Source organism: Hyla sarda, unplaced genomic scaffold (genome assembly GCF_029499605.1).
Source record: "Hyla sarda isolate aHylSar1 unplaced genomic scaffold, aHylSar1.hap1 scaffold_1082, whole genome shotgun sequence".
In the NCBI taxonomy this organism is placed as follows: Eukaryota; Metazoa; Chordata; class Amphibia; order Anura; family Hylidae; genus Hyla; species Hyla sarda.
This window is the reverse complement of record NW_026607702.1, coordinates 1-17,853: the sequence shown is the minus strand read 5'-3', so window position 1 is coordinate 17,853 and position 17,853 is coordinate 1. Positions and strand designations below refer to the sequence as shown.

Here is a 17,853-nt window from a genome sequence, read left to right as displayed (position 1 = left end):
ATTATCAGTAATTCTTCTCCCGGGTACAGCACATACTTGGTAATTATCTACCATATGGCCAATAATATTCCTAAGCCTGTTTGCAACAATTTTAGCAATAATTTTATAGTCACTGTTTAACAATGAAATTGGTCTCCAATTTTTTATATCACGTTCGTCACCTTTCTTATGTATTAGTGTGATAATTCCCTTCTTCATTGAATCAGCTAAAATCCCAAACTTAAAAACATATTGCACAACCCGAGTAAAAACATCTTTTAAAAGAGGCCAAAATACAACATAAAACTCAGCTGGAAGGCCGTCACTACCAGGGGTTTTACCTTTTGCCATTCCATTCAGCGCCATTCTAATTTCATTTTCACTAACATCTTCCACCAAAAAAACTTTCTCCTCATCTGGAATTTGATCCTCTAAAATGTTACAGTAGTCTTCCATTTCATTAATAGCAGCTTTACTTTCATTACTAAAAAGTGTTTCATAAAATTTACAAACCTCCTCCTCCATCTCCCTACCAACCACCTCACCACTTGAGGTTAAAACTGACTTAAAGACCCCCTTTGGCTTAAAACACTTTTTAAAAAAATATCGACTACATTGTTCATTCTCCTCCAAATGTTGCACCTTAGCCCTGTAAACAATATTCCTTCCTCTTTCCTTCAACCTTGTCTTCATCTCTTCCTTAATTTCACAAATTTCAGCATCCACCTCTAGACCAGCGTTCTTAAACTTAAAGAGAGTCTCCAACTGTGAAACTAAAGTCTCATCTCTCCGCCTCTTCTCCTGTGCTCTCTTAATGCAAACAGACTTAAAATAACCAGCAAAGTTCACTTTAGCCCAATCCCACCAGTCTAAAATATTTTTAAAACAGTCTTGTTTAGCAGCACAGGATAAAAATATATTTTTAAAACCTGCCATTACCTCCTCTTCTTCAAGTAAACTCACATTCAACTTCCAGAGTCCCCTACCAAAGGCAATGGACTCTGAGATGCTTATTTCAGCAGATAAAATTTTATGATCTGAGAAAATCGACATCATCTGATTACACCGGGCCACCTTCATCCCTTCAGACACAAAAATATAATCTATCCGGGATTTACAGTGACCACTATCCGATACATATGTATATCTATCATCAGTGTCAATCATCAGTCCAGCATCTATATAGTGTAAGTCTTGTACTAATTGATTTAAAGCATTAGAGGTAATGTCAGTTCGGACTTCAGCAGCACTCTCACGGTCATTAACAGTACGGATACAGTTAAAATCACCAGCCACTATAGTACTTTCCCGACCAGGGATAAAAAACTTCAAGGACTCTAAAAAAACCAACCGCTCTTTCTTCTCTGCTGGGGCATATACGTTAAAAACTCTAATCCTCTGGTCTAAAAACTCAAAGTTTAAAACCATGCAACGGCCTGGTATTAAAATCTGGCAATTTAAAACTTTGATATTGTTATTTTTGATTAAAAAACCAACTCCTTCATTCTTGTTATCCGTACTAGTTGACCAAAAAGATTGTCCCATCCTCCACTCATCAGCATAAGGTGCAGATTTAATTGCACACTCCTGTAAACATATTATATCAGCTCTCACATTCTCCAACACCTCAAAAATAGCAGCTCTTCTTACTTCTGATCCAATACTCCTGACATTAAGGGTTGTTAAGATAAGAGTCATAATAACTAAAATGAATAAAATCAAAACTTTAATATCCATCATAGTTAAAAATTACTGCTCTGACTCTCAACTTTCCTTAAAACATTTTCATAACAATCAGGCGACCCTGGATCAGAGTCCCTGTCCATTTCAACTCCTCTTCCAACCACTGGGTCCTCTTGATCCCCAGTCCAACTTCCTTTTTTACTTCTTTTACTTTCCACCCCCACCTCATCCTCCTCATCACTGCTGACAAATCTCTGAGCAGGTGTAAGGGACTTCTCAGATGACTGCACATTTTCTTGGAATTCCATTCCCTCCTCCTCCCCCACAACAGGGTCTGGACATTCCACATCACCACTCATGCTTCCACAAGGAAACACATCTCCATACACAGTTTCAATCTTCTTGACCTCCACCCCCTTTGCACATGTTACTTCACTTGTGGAGACCACTTTCTTATACTCCTGTTCAACCACCACACTTGTCTCCACAAAAGCCTCTTTAATCACATCCACTTGAGCAACAACATTTTTAACAATCGTACCACCTGCGCTCCTCCCGACTTCACATTCCCCCTCCACATTAGATTTTTCTTTTTCACCTCCATCCACACCTCCATCCACACCTCCATCCACACCTGTGGCTTCTGAAAAAGACCTCCTTCCCATTCCCTGTTCATTGCTCTGTCCACCTTTACTTCCAGCCGCATCAGCATAACTCCTTCTCTTGTACCATAAGTGACATCCTCTTGCCAAATGGGAATTACTCCCACAAATATCACAAGTCTTTTCCTCAACGCAAAAACTTGTTTCATGCCCAGTCTTGCCACAGTTCCTACAAACAACACCCTTCACAGGACATGCGTCCTGCACGTGGCCATATGCTTGACATTTGCGGCAAAACTGAAGCTGCCCCTCATAAAAACAAAAACCACGCTCTCCTCCAATGGAAAAAACTTGAGGAATACTCTTAATTCCCTCCTCCATAGACTCATCCTTCTTGAACTTCACAACATATTTCCTTTTACAGTTAAAAAAACCATGTCTGTTCTTTAGTTTTCCAAAAAACTTCACTTCTTCACAATAACGATAAAGAAAATTTGTTACCATTGAGTCTGTAACTTTGGGATTGTACATATGTACGATGACCACTTTCTCTGTACTCAGAAACAAAGGCTCTACTTTAACTTTCCTCATAATATCCGGCTCATTCTTTCTCTTCATTCCTTCCAGGTCCTTGTAGACCCTCTGACAAATCTCGGAATTAACAAATGTAACATCATAAATACCCTGTCTAGGGAAATCTTGCATTGCAAATACATCTGTTACCTTTAGGTACTGGAGCCTGCGTAGAATCTCCAGCACAATCTGGTCCAGGCCAACCGTTCCCCGATGTTCCGTTGGGACGAAAATCCTGACCGTGTCTTCCATTCCGCGAATCCTCTCTCCTCCACTCATTTTTGCAGGCGATGAAACCCACTATCGCAACTCCGAAATAACCCAGGGCCCCCCGCAAAGAGGGCCCCGATCACCACCCCCTTCAACTCCTAACCCGCCCGGTAAACCGCACGGGATCGAAGCCAAAAGGCCGAGAAGCGATAACCGTGAAAGGGGCGGGCCCAACAAGGTCCCCTTCATGGGCACTATCACTGCTTGCTGTCAGGGAGGCTGCCAGACAATTTTCCATGCACACTCTGGGCTGGGGGGCAGTCAACCACCAGTACACACAGCAGAACCTAAACCCATACCATTATTGCTAAGCAGCAAGACAGGGGCCCATTGCACTCCCACGGGGCCTTTTTAAATGCAATCCATAACCCGGATTTGCCAGGAACCCTTCTTACTCCTCCTACTTGCATGTGACACTGGGCTTAGGATCTGCATAGGAAACACACACACAAGCACACACCTACCTTTGTTGCCTGCAGATGCCTCCTTGGCTGTCCCCAAACGGTATCAAACCAACACCCACGGGAAGCTGTAAGCATAGAGGACATGCCTGCACCCCATTGGACTTACCTGTGTGGGTTAAATCCGGGTTATTTGACAACCTATGGCGGTGATGGTTCTGCTCAGGCAGAGCAGTGCTGATGCTCCTCATAAAGCTGTCGCTGCTGTGAAGGTTCTAGGTGACATCACAAATCCCTTTGGTTACATACACAACAAAGCTGGGTTGTTGTTGTTTACACTCTGCAAGGCCTGTGGAAGTGAGTGACATCATAGCACTGTAGTTCTGAGGGTTCAAGATGGATGCAACAATCTCCTGTTGCTTCTATGAAGGCCGTAATAGACGACATCACCAAACAGCTCCATAGTCACATACACAGCAAAGGAGAGATGTTGTTTACACCTAGTGATGTCAGTGGTATTGAGTGACATCACAGCACAGTGCTAAGGCTCCTGGGCCTGGACACAGCAGCGGCTGCAATATCTCAACGGAGAATACGTTTATATCTATGTGTGTGTGTGCGCATATATATATATATATATATATATATATATATATATATATATATTCTCCGCCGAAATCACTTTTAAACCCATTTCCACCTTTTTTTCCCTTCTCTTCCTCTTACTTTTTTTTCACGTTTTTTTACGTTTTTCTCCTTTTCGCCTCTTTTCTGGGCGTATTATTCTTCTTTTTCTTCTTTTTTTTCGTCTAATGCATACCCCATCAGTGCAGCAATGCTTATTCAATACCGCCAGCAGATGGAGACACTGGGGGATAATTTTCTAAGGATTTATACTGATTTTTCCTGTCTGAATTTGTCGCACAGAAAGTTGCAGGCCAAATATGTGTGACATTTCTGCGACTTTAGCTTCTAGAGCATTTTTACAACATTATACATAGGTGCTGAATACATAAAAAGCGACTGTTCAGCGACAGACAAGTCGCATCGGCTGAAAGTAGGCCAGAATGTCAGTCCATGTTGGAGCAGGTTTAGATACAGTCTAAAGCATAGATCTCAAAGTCTGTGCACAGAATTTAGCAAGGGCCTCGCACCTTCTGATGCATCAGGTAGGTGCACAATAGCATAGCCTAACCCTCTGTACTTTGGTCTATATTGATGCGGGACATAGACAGCCAGCTGATGACCAATCCATTAGTGCAATGGATGGCTGGAAGCATTTGTCTTTGCCTTTGCAATACCACAGAAGCAATGCATGGTCAATGTACAGCAATGACACACCTGTGTGAACAGCCAGGAGACCCCCCCCCCCCCCATGTTATGTTACATAGTTACATAGTTAGTACGGTCGAAAAAAGACATATGTCCATCACGTTCAACCAGGGAATTAAGGGGTAGGGGTGTGGCGCGATATTGGGGAAGGGATGAGATTTTATATTTCTTCATAAGCATTAATCTTATTTTGTCAATTAGGAACATTCAGCACCCACCCGCTATCAAGGCAGCTGCCTATCATGTCATGCCCTACCTGCACAGGTGTGCTGGCTACTCAAATGATCCAATTAAGGAGGCCATTTAGTCAGCAGCAGCAGAAGTCCTGTGCCTGGACGCTCCAACAGGGGCCAGACACAAGCAGAAGCAGAAGCAGCAGAAGCAGCAGCAGCACCACCTTTTGTTTTTTGGCTGCAGCAGCAGCAAGGCCCACAGGGCTGGCTAGCTGGCTAGCCAGCAAGCAGGTAGCAATGAAAGTAGGAATCTTTCTTTTTAACCCTGTAAGGGGGTGGTGCACTGTACCCGAAGATACTGCCATATCGGGTCAATGCATAGGGCGACGGAAGCAAGCTTCGAAATCGGCCCCCGTTCTCAAAAATCCATTTAATATATGGTCCCCAGATAGGGGACGTATCAGATATTAAACTGATAAGAACAGATACTACACTTGATCTTAGCCAAAAGGCCGAGAAGCGATAACCGTGAAAGGGGCGGGCCCAACAAGGTCCCCTTCATGGGCACTATCACTGCTTGCTGTCAGGGAGGCTGCCAGACAATTTTCCATGCACACTCTGGGCTGGGGGGCAGTCAACCACCAGTACACACAGCAGAACCTAAACCCATACCATTATTGCTAAGCAGCAAGACAGGGGCCCATTGCACTCCCACGGGGCCTTTTTAAATGCAATCCATAACCCGGATTTGCCAGGAACCCTTCTTACTCCTCCTACTTGCATGTGACACTGGGCTTAGGATCTGCATAGGAAACACACACACAAGCACACACCTACCTTTGTTGCCTGCAGATGCCTCCTTGGCTGTCCCCAAACGGTATCAAACCAACACCCACGGGAAGCTGTAAGCATAGAGGACATGCCTGCACCCCATTGGACTTACCTGTGTGGGTTAAATCCGGGTTATTTGACAACCTATGGCGGTGATGGTTCTGCTCAGGCAGAGCAGTGCTGATGCTCCTCATAAAGCTGTCGCTGCTGTGAAGGTTCTAGGTGACATCACAAATCCCTTTGGTTACATACACAACAAAGCTGGGTTGTTGTTGTTTACACTCTGCAAGGCCTGTGGAAGTGAGTGACATCATAGCACTGTAGTTCTGAGGGTTCAAGATGGATGCAACAATCTCCTGTTGCTTCTATGAAGGCCGTAATAGACGACATCACCAAACAGCTCCATAGTCACATACACAGCAAAGGAGAGATGTTGTTTACACCTAGTGATGTCAGTGGTATTGAGTGACATCACAGCACAGTGCTAAGGCTCCTGGGCCTGGACACAGCAGCGGCTGCAATATCTCAACGGAGAATACGTTTATATCTATGTGTGTGTGTGCGCATATATATATATATATATATATATATATATATATATATATTTCTCCGCCGAAATCACTTTTAAACCCATTTCCACCTTTTTTTCCCTTCTCTTCCTCTTACTTTTTTTTCACGTTTTTTTTACGTTTTTCTCCTTTTCGCCTCTTTTCTGGGCGTATTATTCTTCTTTTTCTTCTTTTTTTTCGTCTAATGCATACCCCATCAGTGCAGCAATGCTTATTCAATACCGCCAGCAGATGGAGACACTGGGGGATAATTTTCTAAGGATTTATACTGATTTTTCCTGTCTGAATTTGTCGCACAGAAAGTTGCAGGCCAAATATGTGTGACATTTCTGCGACTTTAGCTTCTAGAGCATTTTTACAACATTATACATAGGTGCTGAATACATAAAAAGCGACTGTTCAGCGACAGACAAGTCGCATCGGCTGAAAGTAGGCCAGAATGTCAGTCCATGTTGGAGCAGGTTTAGATACAGTCTAAAGCATAGATCTCAAAGTCTGTGCACAGAATTTAGCAAGGGCCTCGCACCTTCTGATGCATCAGGTAGGTGCACAATAGCATAGCCTAACCCTCTGTACTTTGGTCTATATTGATGCGGGACATAGACAGCCAGCTGATGACCAATCCATTAGTGCAATGGATGGCTGGAAGCATTTGTCTTTGCCTTTGCAATACCACCGAAGCAATGCATGGTCAATGTACAGCAATGACACACCTGTGTGAACAGCCAGGAGACCCCCCCCCCCCCATGTTATGTTACATAGTTACATAGTTAGTACGGTCGAAAAAAGACATATGTCCATCACGTTCAACCAGGGAATTAAGGGGTAGGGGTGTGGCGCGATATTGGGGAAGGGATGAGATTTTATATTTCTTCATAAGCATTAATCTTATTTTGTCAATTAGGAACATTCAGCACCCACCCGCTATCAAGGCAGCTGCCTATCATGTCATGCCCTACCTGCACAGGTGTGCTGGCTACTCAAATGATCCAATTAAGGAGGCCATTTAGTCAGCAGCAGCAGAAGTCCTGTGCCTGGACGCTCCAACAGGGGCCAGACACAAGCAGAAGCAGAAGCAGCAGAAGCAGCAGCAGCACCACCTTTTGTTTTTTGGCTGCAGCAGCAGCAAGGCCCACAGGGCTGGCTAGCTGGCTAGCCAGCAAGCAGGTAGCAATGAAAGTAGGAATCTTTCTTTTTAACCCTGTAAGGGGGTGGTGCACTGTACCCGAAGATACTGCCATATCGGGTCAATGCATAGGGCGACGGAAGCAAGCTTCGAAATCGGCCCCCGTTCTCAAAAATCCATTTAATATATGGTCCCCAGATAGGGGACGTATCAGATATTAAACTGATAAGAACAGATACTACACTTGATCTTAGCCAAAAGGCCGAGAAGCGATAACCGTGAAAGGGGCGGGCCCAACAAGGTCCCCTTCATGGGCACTATCACTGCTTGCTGTCAGGGAGGCTGCCAGACAATTTTCCATGCACACTCTGGGCTGGGGGGCAGTCAACCACCAGTACACACAGCAGAACCTAAACCCATACCATTATTGCTAAGCAGCAAGACAGGGGCCCATTGCACTCCCACGGGGCCTTTTTAAATGCAATCCATAACCCGGATTTGCCAGGAACCCTTCTTACTCCTCCTACTTGCATGTGACACTGGGCTTAGGATCTGCATAGGAAACACACACACAAGCACACACCTACCTTTGTTGCCTGCAGATGCCTCCTTGGCTGTCCCCAAACGGTATCAAACCAACACCCACGGGAAGCTGTAAGCATAGAGGACATGCCTGCACCCCATTGGACTTACCTGTGTGGGTTAAATCCGGGTTATTTGACAACCTATGGCGGTGATGGTTCTGCTCAGGCAGAGCAGTGCTGATGCTCCTCATAAAGCTGTCGCTGCTGTGAAGGTTCTAGGTGACATCACAAATCCCTTTGGTTACATACACAACAAAGCTGGGTTGTTGTTGTTTACACTCTGCAAGGCCTGTGGAAGTGAGTGACATCATAGCACTGTAGTTCTGAGGGTTCAAGATGGATGCAACAATCTCCTGTTGCTTCTATGAAGGCCGTAATAGACGACATCACCAAACAGCTCCATAGTCACATACACAGCAAAGGAGAGATGTTGTTTACACCTAGTGATGTCAGTGGTATTGAGTGACATCACAGCACAGTGCTAAGGCTCCTGGGCCTGGACACAGCAGCGGCTGCAATATCTCAACGGAGAATACGTTTATATCTATGTGTGTGTGTGCGCATATATATATATATATATATATATATATATATATATATATTTCTCCGCCGAAATCACTTTTAAACCCATTTCCACCTTTTTTTCCCTTCTCTTCCTCTTACTTTTTTTTCACGTTTTTTTACGTTTTTCTCCTTTTCGCCTCTTTTCTGGGCGTATTATTCTTCTTTTTCTTCTTTTTTTTCGTCTAATGCATACCCCATCAGTGCAGCAATGCTTATTCAATACCGCCAGCAGATGGAGACACTGGGGGATAATTTTCTAAGGATTTATACTGATTTTTCCTGTCTGAATTTGTCGCACAGAAAGTTGCAGGCCAAATATGTGTGACATTTCTGCGACTTTAGCTTCTAGAGCATTTTTACAACATTATACATAGGTGCTGAATACATAAAAAGCGACTGTTCAGCGACAGACAAGTCGCATCGGCTGAAAGTAGGCCAGAATGTCAGTCCATGTTGGAGCAGGTTTAGATACAGTCTAAAGCATAGATCTCAAAGTCTGTGCACAGAATTTAGCAAGGGCCTCGCACCTTCTGATGCATCAGGTAGGTGCACAATAGCATAGCCTAACCCTCTGTACTTTGGTCTATATTGATGCGGGACATAGACAGCCAGCTGATGACCAATCCATTAGTGCAATGGATGGCTGGAAGCATTTGTCTTTGCCTTTGCAATACCACAGAAGCAATGCATGGTCAATGTACAGCAATGACACACCTGTGTGAACAGCCAGGAGACCCCCCCCCCCCCCCCCCCCCCCCATGTTATGTTACATAGTTACATAGTTAGTACGGTCGAAAAAAGACATATGTCCATCACGTTCAACCAGGGAATTAAGGGGTAGGGGTGTGGCGCGATATTGGGGAAGGGATGAGATTTTATATTTCTTCATAAGCATTAATCTTATTTTGTCAATTAGGAACATTCAGCACCCACCCGCTATCAAGGCAGCTGCCTATCATGTCATGCCCACCTGCACAGGTGTGCTGGCTACTCAAATGATCCAATTAAGGAGGCCATTTAGTCAGCAGCAGCAGAAGTCCTGTGCCTGGATGCTCCAACAGGGGCCAGACACAAGCAGAAGCAGAAGCAGCAGAAGCAGCAGCAGCACCACCTTTTGTTTTTTGGCTGCAGCAGCAGCAAGGCCCACAGGGCTGGCTAGCTGGCTAGCCAGCAAGCAGGTAGCAATGAAAGTAGGAATCTTTCTTTTTAACCCTGTAAGGGGGTGGTGCACTGTACCCGAAGATACTGCCATATCGGGTCAATGCATAGGGCGACGGAAGCAAGCTTCGAAATCGGCCCCCGTTCTCAAAAATCCATTTAATATATGGTCCCCAGATAGGGGACGTATCAGATATTAAACTGATAAGAACAGATACTACACTTGATCTTAGCCAAAAGGCCGAGAAGCGATAACCGTGAAAGGGGCGGGCCCAACAAGGTCCCCTTCATGGGCACTATCACTGCTTGCTGTCAGGGAGGCTGCCAGACAATTTTCCATGCACACTCTGGGCTGGGGGGCAGTCAACCACCAGTACACACAGCAGAACCTAAACCCATACCATTATTGCTAAGCAGCAAGACAGGGGCCCATTGCACTCCCACGGGGCCTTTTTAAATGCAATCCATAACCCGGATTTGCCAGGAACCCTTCTTACTCCTCCTACTTGCATGTGACACTGGGCTTAGGATCTGCATAGGAAACACACACACAAGCACACACCTACCTTTGTTGCCTGCAGATGCCTCCTTGGCTGTCCCCAAACGGTATCAAACCAACACCCACGGGAAGCTGTAAGCATAGAGGACATGCCTGCACCCCATTGGACTTACCTGTGTGGGTTAAATCCGGGTTATTTGACAACCTATGGCGGTGATGGTTCTGCTCAGGCAGAGCAGTGCTGATGCTCCTCATAAAGCTGTCGCTGCTGTGAAGGTTCTAGGTGACATCACAAATCCCTTTGGTTACATACACAACAAAGCTGGGTTGTTGTTGTTTACACTCTGCAAGGCCTGTGGAAGTGAGTGACATCATAGCACTGTAGTTCTGAGGGTTCAAGATGGATGCAACAATCTCCTGTTGCTTCTATGAAGGCCGTAATAGACGACATCACCAAACAGCTCCATAGTCACATACACAGCAAAGGAGAGATGTTGTTTACACCTAGTGATGTCAGTGGTATTGAGTGACATCACAGCACAGTGCTAAGGCTCCTGGGCCTGGACACAGCAGCGGCTGCAATATCTCAACGGAGAATACGTTTATATCTATGTGTGTGTGTGCGCATATATATATATATATATATATATATATATATATATATATATATATATATATATTTCTCCGCCGAAATCACTTTTAAACCCATTTCCACCTTTTTTTCCCTTCTCTTCCTCTTACTTTTTTTTCACGTTTTTTTACGTTTTTCTCCTTTTCGCCTCTTTTCTGGGCGTATTATTCTTCTTTTTCTTCTTTTTTTTCGTCTAATGCATACCCCATCAGTGCAGCAATGCTTATTCAATACCGCCAGCAGATGGAGACACTGGGGGATAATTTTCTAAGGATTTATACTGATTTTTCCTGTCTGAATTTGTCGCACAGAAAGTTACAGGCCAAATATGTGTGACATTTCTGCGACTTTAGCTTCTAGAGCATTTTTACAACATTATACATAGGTGCTGAATACATAAAAAGCGACTGTTCAGCGACAGACAAGTCGCATCGGCTGAAAGTAGGCCAGAATGTCAGTCCATGTTGGAGCAGGTTTAGATACAGTCTAAAGCATAGATCTCAAAGTCTGTGCACAGAATTTAGCAAGGGCCTCGCACCTTCTGATGCATCAGGTAGGTGCACAATAGCATAGCCTAACCCTCTGTACTTTGGTCTATATTGATGCGGGACATAGACAGCCAGCTGATGACCAATCCATTAGTGCAATGGATGGCTGGAAGCATTTGTCTTTGCCTTTGCAATACCACAGAAGCAATGCATGGTCAATGTACAGCAATGACACACCTGTGTGAACAGCCAGGAGACCCCCCCCCCCCCCCCCCCATGTTATGTTACATAGTTACATAGTTAGTACGGTCGAAAAAAGACATATGTCCATCACGTTCAACCAGGGAATTAAGGGGTAGGGGTGTGGCGCGATATTGGGGAAGGGATGAGATTTTATATTTCTTCATAAGCATTAATCTTATTTTGTCAATTAGGAACATTCAGCACCCACCCGCTATCAAGGCAGCTGCCTATCATGTCATGCCCTACCTGCACAGGTGTGCTGGCTACTCAAATGATCCAATTAAGGAGGCCATTTAGTCAGCAGCAGCAGAAGTCCTGTGCCTGGACGCTCCAACAGGGGCCAGACACAAGCAGAAGCAGCAGAAGCAGCAGCAGCACCACCTTTTGTTTTTTGGCTGCAGCAGCAGCAAGGCCCACAGGGCTGGCTAGCTGGCTAGCCAGCAAGCAGGTAGCAATGAAAGTAGGAATCTTTCTTTTTAACCCTGTAAGGGGGTGGTGCACTGTACCCGAAGATACTGCCATATCGGGTCAATGCATAGGGCGACGGAAGCAAGCTTCGAAATCGGCCCCCGTTCTCAAAAATCCATTTAATATATGGTCCCCAGATAGGGGACGTATCAGATATTAAACTGATAAGAACAGATTTTTTTTTTTTCTTTTTTTTTTTTTCTTTTTTTTTTTTTCTTTTTTTTCCTCAGTTACAGACTATTGTTTGGACGATCATCAGGTCACCTACCAAGACTCGTCACTTAAAACAATATCTGAAAAAACATCATACGGAAAAAACTAACTAAGGGAACCGAGTGCCAAGAAAAAGTGACCAAACAACAAAACAAAAAAACATGTCAAAAACAATCACAGAAATTGGTCAAAAACTTACAGCTTTCTCCTTTACGTACTTCTTATAAATTTTTCCATCGTGTATGCATCCAGATTTTCTCCGCTTCTTCTTCACCAATTCTCTTTTTGTCCAGTAGAAAGATAGTAAAAATCCTTCCTAAAAACAATCTTTTCAATTCCCTCGGAGAAATAACAACATTTTTAAAAACAAGCAAATTGCGTGAGTCCCATAAAACCTCTTTAAAAACAGAAAAAAGAATCCAATTAGTACGTGTATCTTCCTTTTTACTAAGATCTTGACCAATAAAAACTTTCTCAAAAGAAAAACTGTTATATCCAGTGAGTTGGATTAAAAACTTCTTTAAAAACATAAAAAATTCTTTTGCATAAAAACAGTCCCAATAAAGATGCACTAAGTCTTCTCTACCTCCACAACCCTCTCTTGGGCATCTGTCACTTATTCTCAAACCTCTTCCATTTAAAAAAGATCGGGTTGGGAGGCAGCCATGAAAGGACATCCAACTAACGTCTTTTTGTCTGTTTGATAGTCCAATAACTTTAAAAAACTTCCAAATCTTCACAGACTGAGCATTAGTGCAGAATGGTACTTCATATAATCTCTCATTTTTCCTTATTTCTTGTTCTATTTTCTTTTTATCAGGTTCACCTAAAGAGCTCAAACCAAATTGATCATTGAAAGACCTGAGGAGCACATAGAAGGTAGGTATCACATGTGCTATGGGTCTCCTCAAATCCCTCTCACACCAGCCCCATTTGGAAAACAACCATCCTGCAAGGTATTTACTCATGTCTGCCGCCCTATTATTGCACTGTATCAATTTAAAAATTAAAAGAAAATAGTGCACCTTTAAAAACAGATCAATGTTTGGAAAGTTATATCCGCCCAAATTCATACTCTTCATCACTTCTTCTCTTCTCATTTTCTCCATCTTAGACCCCCAGAAGAACACAAAAAGCTTCCTTGTGACTCTCCTAGTCCATAACTTCCCTGGAGGAAGCACCATAGCCGTATACAAGAGAAGCGGTAGGATTACAGACTTAATGATAAGAACTTTCCCTTTAAGTGACAAGTTCCTTAACCTCCAGAAGGATAGCTTCTTCTCAATTTTACTGTCCAAAGTCTCATAACTTTTCTTTCCTTTGAGGTCTTTATCAAATATCACTCCTAGCACTTCAATGTCTTCTTTTTCCTTAACACCATCCACTACTATATTCTCTTGGTTCCCAAAACTGCATAATTGGCACTTCCCCCAGTTCACATTCATCCCAGCCACACAACAAAAAATCCTCACATGCAAATTTACTCTGTTGAGATCTGCTTGGGATGTACAAGTAAAAACCACATCGTCCATATAACTTAAAACCTTTAACTTACTACCATCACTACCTGGAATAAAAACACCACTCACACATTTATCTTTCTGCACATTCTTCAACAGGCCCTCTATAACGCATATAAACAGAATTGGGGAGAGTGGGCATCCCTGTCTGACTCCAGACAAGACATTAAAAGCAGGCCCCACATGCCCATTTACTAAAATCTGACTTGTCACCCCATGATAAAAACTCATAATAACAGATAATAACTTTTCTGGAATACCTAAGTGTTTTAAAGCAATGAACATAAAATCATGTGCAACCTTATCATAAGCCTTTTCGAAATCTATGGACTCAACAAACAGTGCATTCTTGTTAAAGTTACTGTAATAAATAGAGTCTCTTAAAAGCAATAAATTATCTGTTATTTTTCTTTTCGGTACTGCACAAACTTGGTATTCTCCCACAAGGTGGTCCACTACATCACTCAGTCTATTAGCCACAATCTTAGCAATTATCTTGTAGTCACAATTTAATAAAGTTATAGGTCTCCAATTTTTAAGATCTCTGCCATCACCTTTTTTATGAATTAATGTTATGACCCCTTTCTTCATAGATTCAGCTAAAACACCTGAGTTAAAAACATATTGCACCACCCGTGTAAACTCTTTACTTAAAATATTCCAGAACGCGGAATAAAACTCAGCGGGGAGACCATCACAGCCTGGTGTCTTCCCTTTGGCCATCTTATCCAGGGCCTGCTTGATCTCCCCTTCACTAACATCATCAATCAAAAAATCTACTTTTTCAACAGGAACATTATTCTCCAAAATATTACAATAATCATTCATCTCCGTCTCACTGGCTCTGCTCTTATTACTAAAGAGTGTCTCATAAAATCTGCCAATCTCCTTCACCATCTCCTCTCCAAAAACTTCCCCCGTAGGGGTAAAAACAGATTTAAAAACACCTTTAGCATTAAAACATTTTTTAAAGAAATACCGTGTACACTGCTCATTTTCTTCTAGGTGCTGCACTTTAGACTTATATACAATATTCCTTCCCTTTTCCAACAACCTTTTTTTCATCTCCCCCTTCACCTTAACAATCTCATCCTCCACCTCCACACCAACACGTTTAAACTTATAGAGAGTCTCTAACCGGGATACAAGCCTTTCATCACTCCTCCTCTTCTCTTGTGCTCTCTTTATGCAAAACATCTTAAAGAAATTAGAAAACTCTCCTTTAGCCCATTCCCACCACACTAAGACATTACTAAAATCAGGTTGTTTAGAAACACAGGATAAAAACACATGATTAAAACCAGCCATTACTTCCTCATCTTCCAATAGACTTACATTTAATTTCCAGAGCCCCCTCCCAAAATGAAGGGACTCTGTGACACTTATCTCAGCCGACACCATCTTGTGGTCTGAGAAAGTTGACATCATTTGATTGCACCGGACCACCTTAATCCCATCAGAGACCAGGATGTAATCGATCCGGGATTTACAGCGGCCACTATCTGATATGTACGTATATCTTTCATCAGTGCTAACCATCAGTCCAACATCAGTAAAATGCAAGTCTTGAATAATTTGATTTAAAACATTGGAAGTAATATCAGTTCTAACCTCAGCAGAGCTCTCACGATCATTGACGGATCTAATGCAGTTAAAATCGCCAACAATAATAGTATCTTCACGACCAGGGATAAAAAACTTAAGGGACTCTAAAAAAGACAAACGTGCTTGTTTTTCTGCTGGAGCATACACATTAAAAATTCTCATCCTCTGGCCCAAAACCTCAAAAATTAAAACCATACAACGACCAGGTACTAAAGTTTGGCAATTTAAAACTTTAATGTCCCTGTTTCGCAATAAAATCCCAACAACTTCATTTTTGTTTTCTGCACATGTGGACCAGAAGGACTGCCCACACTTCCACTCATTTGCATAAGGTGCTGACTTTATTGCACACTCCTGTAAACATATCACATCACTTCTAACATTCTCAAGAATATCAAAAATTGCAGCTCTCCTAATTTCAGACTCAATACTTCTTACATTAATAGTTGTTACAACCAAAGTCATAATAACTAGGAAAAGAAAACCAAATGCTTTAAAATCCATCTTAACTTAGAAATTAACATTTTGGCCTTCAACTTTCCTATGTAAACTTGCAAAACAATCAGGCGACCCTATGTTAGAGTCCCTGTCTATTTCATTATCACTACCAAGAACAAGGGCTTCCTGATCCTCAGACCAGCTCCCTGTCTTACACCTTTTATTCACAACCTGCACATCCTCATCTTCCTCCTCCTCTTCTTCCTTACTGCGAGAAACTCTCTGACCAGGTGTTAGAGATCTCTGAGATGACCCAACAACTTCCATTCCCTCCTCCTCCCCCACAATTGGGTTTGGACATTCAATATCATCCATAGCCTCTTCACTAGAAAGAACATCACCATACACTGTCTCAATTTTCTCCACCACTTTCACTTTTTTTGCTTTTTTCTTTTTCACCAAGGTAAATTCACCTCCCACACCTGTCTCCTCACCAGTCACAGCAGTGGAAACACCCTCCTCCCCTGACCTCTCCTGAGTGCTAATGTGCTCCACTATCACAGAACTTTCCTCAGCCACCTGTGCCACATTAACACTCACACTCACACTCTCACCAACTCCAAGAACAAACCTCCCTCCCCCTTTTTCTCTTTGTTCTCCTCTATTCCCAGCTGCATCAGCATAACTTCTCTTCTTTTTATACCACATATCACAGCCTCTTGCCAAATGTTCCTCACTTCCACAGATATCACATGTCTTCTTCTCTGTACAAATACTTGCTTCATGACCAGTTTTCCCACAATTTCTGCAACATTCTCCTTTCTCAGGGCAATAATCCTGCACATGGCCATAGGCATGGCACTTTCTACAATATTGCAACTGGCCTTCATAAAAGCAGAAACCTCTCTCTCCTCCGATAGAAAACACCTGTGGTATGCTCTTCCTTCCATCTTGCATTCCTTCATCTTTTTTAAATTTTACAATAAACTTTCTCTTACAATTAAAGTACCCAAACTTGTTCTTAAGTCTTCCTATAAATTTCACTTCCTCGCAATACCGGAACAAAAAGTTTGTAACCATTTCATCAGAAACCTTAGGATTATACATGTGGACAATTACTACCTTTGTTGTATTCATAAATAACGGTTCCACTTTAATCTTCTTCATTATAGCAGGCTCACTTTTCCTCTTCATTTCTTCAAGATCCATATAGACTCTCTGGCAAATCTCAGAACCACAAAAAGTAATATCATAAATTCCTTGCCTAGGAAAATCCTGTATAGCCAATACATTCCATACCTGTAGGTAATCAAGCTTGCGAAGAATCTCCACAACGATTTGGTCAAGTCCGATCGTCCCCCGGTGCTCGCCAGGAACGTAGATCCGCACCGTGTCCTCAAGTCCACGCGCCTTCTCGCTCATTTTTGCAGGTAAAACCCACGATCACAGCTCAGCAACAATCCAGGGCCCCCCGTAAAGAGGGCCCCGATCACCACTCCTTTCAACCCAAACCACGCACAGAAATCCACACGTGATCTTAGCCAAAAGGCCGAGAAGCGATAACCGTGAAAGGGGCAGGCCCAACAAGGTCCCCTTCATGGGCACTATCACTGCTTGCTGTCAGGGAGGCTGCCAGACAATTTTCCATGCACACTCTGGGCTGGGGGGCAGTCAACCACCAGTACACACAGCAGAACCTAAACCCATACCATTATTGCTAAGCAGCAAGACAGGGGCCCATTGCACTCCCACGGGGCCTTTTTAAATGCAATCCATAACCCGGATTTGCCAGGAACCCTTCTTACTCCTCCTACTTGCATGTGACACTGGGCTTAGGATCTGCATAGGAAACACACACACAAGCACACACCTACCTTTGTTGCCTGCAGATGCCTCCTTGGCT

General features: G+C 43.1%; 3 non-coding genes and 1 pseudogene across 3 annotated transcripts; all 4 read right to left on the bottom strand.

Annotated features, from left to right (window-relative positions):
* Positions 1-5,346: 5,346 nt before the first annotated feature.
* On the bottom strand, positions 5,347-5,537 carry LOC130300464 (U2 spliceosomal RNA). Its single transcript, XR_008851323.1, has one exon. It is a non-coding gene; the product is annotated as a U2 spliceosomal RNA (small nuclear RNA).
* Positions 5,538-7,622: 2,085 nt separating this feature from the next.
* Positions 7,623-7,813, bottom strand: LOC130300453 (U2 spliceosomal RNA). The gene has a single exon (XR_008851315.1). It is a non-coding gene; the product is annotated as a U2 spliceosomal RNA (small nuclear RNA).
* A 2,094-nt stretch (positions 7,814-9,907) lies between these two features.
* Positions 9,908-10,098, bottom strand: LOC130300442 (U2 spliceosomal RNA). Its single transcript, XR_008851304.1, has one exon. It is a non-coding gene; the product is annotated as a U2 spliceosomal RNA (small nuclear RNA).
* Positions 10,099-12,196: 2,098 nt separating this feature from the next.
* Positions 12,197-12,365, bottom strand: LOC130300471 (U2 spliceosomal RNA; annotated as a pseudogene).
* Between the last annotated feature and the right edge of the window lie 5,488 nt (positions 12,366-17,853).